Source organism: Ceratina calcarata, unplaced genomic scaffold (genome assembly GCF_001652005.2).
Source record: "Ceratina calcarata isolate Rehan_Ccalc_2016 unplaced genomic scaffold, ASM165200v1 scaffold39.2, whole genome shotgun sequence".
In the NCBI taxonomy this organism is placed as follows: Eukaryota; Metazoa; Arthropoda; class Insecta; order Hymenoptera; family Apidae; genus Ceratina; species Ceratina calcarata.
This window is the reverse complement of record NW_017162322.1, coordinates 2,363,086-2,368,893: the sequence shown is the minus strand read 5'-3', so window position 1 is coordinate 2,368,893 and position 5,808 is coordinate 2,363,086.

The following is a 5,808-nucleotide window of genomic DNA, read 5'->3' as shown; positions in this document are numbered from 1 at the left end:
AACGTGTATAAGCACCGTAATCCGGGACTCGTCGTCGTCCGTTCGCTCGGATTCGTGTCCCACGAATGGATTCCGGGCCCTCGAAACATCCGCGAACAGTTGAAGCGAAATAAGACTCCCGACCGATTCCCGTTCCTCGAGAAGCATATCCTCGTTTTTTAACCCTCCGCGAATCGTGAAATTAATTGAAAATCGTCCGGCTCGTACGAGAAGTAACCAGACGTGTGGAAGTTCAGCGTGATTTTAATATGAAACGATGATGAGAATAGATATTCGCGATAGGCCTCTTACACTTTCATCCGTTATTAATCGCTGCGTCAGCTTGTAAATCGTTACATTGTACGAGAGGAACGATGAACGCGAAGTACCCTGTCGTACATACCAGCTGACGAACGTGACATGGAAATACGTCTTATTAATTTATTGCGTTTTGGACATCGTCTCTGTTTTACGGCAATTACTGTTGCCCATCGATCCTCCGAGGAAGTACCAGCTGATCTTCGATAAACAGTATTACATCTTGTCCTATTAGTTGCTCATTTGTTTATTTATATGCAATATTCCATAGTTGGTCTAACGAGAGAGCAATTAAATATTGTTAGAGTATTCGAATTATAAAAAAATGCAGATTCTATAAATAAGATAATTTATAGAAAAAGTAATGAAATTATGATGATCGGGAATTATTATTGTAATATCGACGGAGTATGAAACCTTGCGGTCAGCGAAGCGAGCTGTGTGGAACCCGAGAAGTGAATCAGGATTCGAAGGAATAACGCAGCTGCGGCGGTCGATGCGTTTAGCACGATTAACACCGAGCCACCTGTTCGATCTGTTATGCCGGGACCAACGACAAATAGTCGTTTCCCCGGAATCGGCTGTGTTACCAGCAATTCTCGTTTCGCCTAAAAATTCACGGGAGGCAGAGCAGGCCGGAACAGTGTACGCGACTAATGACCATCCATCGCTCTCCTCCCTGGCTTCGTCGCCACGCCGCCGTTTCGAAAGCGGAGAAGACTCCCGCTCGGAGAGCCCGTGGCTCATTGAAATTCAAATGTCAATCTCGAGTGTACGAGCATATATACTAACGAGATGGCCGAGAGAGCCGTGAACGCGGAGTGCTTTTCGTGTCGTGATGTCGAAAAACGGTCGAACGGATCGCGCCCATGTTTGCTCTCGAATTCTGTCGGACGATGGATCTCGACGAGGCCCCGAGCCTGGCTTGTCCAATGTTGTTTTATAACCATGCTCTCGGAAAACATCGGGACTCCGTTGCTCCTAAAAAAAAATCGAGCGGGTTCACTTCCTTGAAACCGCTCGAGGTTGGCCGAGAACTAGAACTGCCTGCTTGTGCTCTCAAAGGTTTTGGCCTCTCTTGTGGACACTAGTTGTTTGCACAGGGTAATTATGTGCCCTCGAGAATATCTATATACCTATCTAATATACATAGAATTCTCGGAATTGACATACTCAGTGATTTCATTATTTTATTTGCAACTGACGTGATAAGCGTCTCAGGTACCAGATCGAACGACCTCAGAAAAGTTCGATTCGATTGTCCTGCTTGTTAGGAATTTCCTTTTCTTTGCTTCACCTACTGTACGCCCGACTCTTTGATTCTCCATGAGTTTCGTTTGTTCAAAGATTCAGTATCGGAAGTGAACTTCCGAGGAGAAAAAGTTCGCGGAGCGGACGAGTAAATGTAATGATCGAGAACGGAGCGAAGCTGGAGAGGAGCAGCGAGTCGCACATAAACGAATAATAAAGCGGCTCGGCGTAATATTTCAAGATGGCGCGGTACGTGCTCAGTAGATGGCACAGCTCGATATTATTTAGCGTCCTGGGGTCGCACCCACTTAACCCTATCCGGCGAGCGGAGCGATGCGCGCAAAAAGGGCGCCCACAAAGACAGAGAATAAGTTACCTTAGTCCGCGCGAAAGGACGTGCCACGGCATTCCCGCCGCGAGAACTCCGAGGATCCTTTAACGGCACGGTTCTGCGGCACGCGGGAGGGTCCTTATCGTGGCCCGACCCGTGCTCCGTGCTTTATTAATGGCTCCGTTCCACAAGCGACAGGTTTCCGTCTGAATTTTCCCTTCCATGCTTGACGGTGTTACGGCTTTCAGGCGGCTACAAGGTACAATAGAAAAGGGAACATATTTTTTACAAGAAAAATGCCGATAATCTCGAAGAAATTGAGACAAATAAGGCAAGAACAAAAATTTTTGTTACAGGATATTTCTCACTCGAAACCATTTAAATTATACTGAGAATCTTTCCTATAACATAAAAACAGAACAGGTGGCCTCCCTGACATCCTGTATATTTTATAAGACTTAAGAAGTATTTCAGAATTCAAAAGAGAGTTTGTTCGGTTGATCTGTCCCTAGACTCGATCGAAATTTCTCTACTCGAGAACTGTTCGTAACACCTGTGCCTCTAGGATGAAATTTTGACACGCAATTTCTCTCCTCTCGAGTGCCTCTCCTGCCGAGTGGCAGCTGCAAAGCCATCCGTTTGCAATGCCCAATTTAGCGTGTCGATGAATTAATCACGGAGCGTTCACTTTCTTTTTTTTCTTCTAATCGTAGGGAAAAAGTTAAACATGGTAATTGGATAACGAATTTCCCTGTTGGAACTTCGACTTGGCGAACGGCTCTTCCCACGGAATTGGATTCCGCTCGGAGCCACGCCATGCCGCGCATAATGAAGCGTACTCCGAGCTCCGAAAAATACGCATTCTCGGCGCGCATCGTTTACCGCGGGATTCCCTTATCGCGACCGACCCCTGCTCTTATAAATGGCCGCGATTCAGGAACGGGAATCCGTGGATAGAGAGGAAGAGTCTATTTGTTCAAACGAGTATCTCTTCACCGTAGTTCGTGTTCGATCGACGGCTCAATGCCAGGAGGAGAACCGCGAGAAGCGCTGACGATTTCTTCTGCGGGATATAATTGTCCACTCGAGGCGAAAAACGATGATATTTGTCAAGTGTCATAGCGGCCGGCCTAGCGATGATGCGGCTCTTATTAATGATCGGCGCGATTTCTCGAAAGCAGGTACCCGCGCCTACGCGGCAACTTTCGATCAAGAAAGTTTCGATGATACAGCTCGAACCGATCGCGAGATAATTAAAAGAGTATTTTCGAAAATATAGAAACTGATCCGTCGGCGTGACCTCATCGCTGAACATGGCCATTGCGTCGTCGGATATTTTTAAATAAAATCATGTAACCTTAATAGTGAATAAAATGTCAATTTTTTCAAACGTTGGAACACATCGAGCATTGTGAGACAGACGTTAACATCATGATTAAAGATGTTTGAGCAAAAAACATCTATAGCGTAGCTCGACATTTCGTCCTGCGTGACTCACAGCAACGAGGAAGAGAATGGCGTGAGCTTCGTTAATTCTATTCATTTTTATAGCGTGTATGAATAATACGTTTACAAGGCATTTCGATGGAACCAGTTCTTCTCGAAAAATCGAACCCTACTGTTCCCACTATTCCTCGATGGTCGAGGTCTTGAAACTAGACGTATTCACAACCATCGAAGAGATAATTTCTGTCAGAAACAAACACCGAATGCAGAGAAATGAACAGCGGAATGTCTGTTTTTAAAATAGACTGCAACTGTGTTAATTGATAATGAACTATTTTCAGCGATCCTGGGTACGTGACGGTATGCACTATTGGTTCGGAATAAATTGCGTACCAGCGCAACATGTTGCAGATCATTGTCGTGAACGCCCGTGCTCCGAGGACAAGCTTTATCAATGATATTGACAAGCCTAATGACTGGAAAGTCAGCTAGAATTTAGCCCCTATTCGTTATCCTGTCAAACCCGGCATTCTATTCGCTCTCGCTGCGTGTAATTGAGACACGTTAACAATTCAGTCGGTGACAAAAATTTTAACTAAAAAATTTCATCAGGCTCAAAACGAAATTGCATTTATTAGTGAAATCTCGTTTGAAAATGTTAATCAGTGGTTCATCGTCCAAAATGCCTATACCAACTTTTGAATGTTGGATTCATTGTAGGATCGTTCGACGACACAACGCCAATTAGCGTGACCGCAACAAAGTTTCCCCTTTTCTCCGGTGTCTTCCGCCTCCCGTACCCTCGGTTAGGGTCAAACGCTCGTAAATGTCTGACGCGAAACGCTCGAAAGGAGCCTCGACTCGCTCAATGTCTCGTCTGCGAAAAATATATTATGAATTTCCCGGCGACCAATCGGGCCGACGGCGGCGCGGCGTACTGTGACCCCGGATTGTCAACCTGGAAGGTCCCCCCATCCCTCTGTGCCTCTCCTCCTTTCACCAGTGAATTTTCTGTGTATCGGCCTCCTCGTCGCGCACGCTAACGACCCGGCTGGCCAAGCCCACAGGCCACAGGTGTAGTAAACCTCTTTACCTCACGCATTCGTGTGTAATGGGCCCCTCTTACACCCGTGCCGCGCATCTGCCGACCTCGCTACGTGTGCTACCTGGCTAACTTGTGGTCCGCTTCTTCTTCTTCTTCTTCTTCTCCTCCTCCTCTTCATCATCTTTCTCTGCGAAATGTCTTGAAATGAACGTGAAACGAAAATCCTTAACACGAATCAAAACGATTGGTTCAAATTTTAGCTGATGAAATGTACGACAATAGCCAGGTGAAAAAACATATCAGAAAGTGTAAGTACAATAAGTATCGAACGATTGAGCGCAGAGAATGTAGCCTGCGGTATGAAAAGGTCTCTCAAAGAGAACAGCGATATAAGGGTCGCGTACACCTGCGAGCTCCTCATCACAATTACGGCTCACCCATATGCCGTTCAAAGCTTGACGCGCGATGCCACGTACCGCTGTGAGTTCGTTAAGAACACGAGTCGAACCGTGACTCGAGACCGAGTATCAAAAAGAGAACCGTAAAAAAGCTGGCAATCGCGTCAGTCTCCCGTGAAAACGGTAAATATTATTCGTGACAATTTATCAAAGCTGCTTCGTAACGTCCTCTTTGATAGCCCGCTGCCAATAATTTTGACAGAAGCGTCGTAATTATGAGTCGAACGCGGCGAACCGACGGTTTCGAAACGAAACAAGACGCGAAATTGATCGCACGCGGCGCGATGCTAATTACGGATTGAAAAATTGCGACGGTATACGTTTCGGTCGGTCGTCCCCCGAGTCCCGCTACCATTCACAAAAGACGTCATCAACGAAATAACCGGTCCTTCCGGCTCTTCCGGCCCATCCATCCCCTTTTCTTCGCCTCCTCTGTCCCCGAGAAGGAACTTCATTAATACACGACAACGGAACGATCCTCCGTTCGCCGGGATTTACATAACGCGTCGAAAAATACACGTGGAATCGACGGGAAGACAGACGCGGTTAATGGACGATTGATATCGTGTCGGAGAGATTTCTGTTCGACCGGGACTGTTCTAGCGACTAGAGCGATTTTTTTCTCCTAATTTCGACATTAATAACGGACGGAAGACACGTCCGAGGATTTTCGAGGCACAGGAGTTGTACTCGAGACGCGTCGTAAATCTTACCGAGGATAATTTACGTGGGCGCGATGTATGCGGCGTCACAGGTGTCGTACGGGTTCGTGTAAGCACGGTATACACGGATCCGCATCCGCCGCGCGCAAATTAACGCGATATAGGAGGAAGATCGGCGCGAGACGCGTTTCAACCCGCACAGCTAAATGAAGAACAGATTTGATTAAGGGGAGAGAGTGGAGATTCTATTCTCTATAAATTATTTCATCGGGGAACTCCAAAGCCGCTTAAAGATGTATTGGCTATACAGTCAATCCC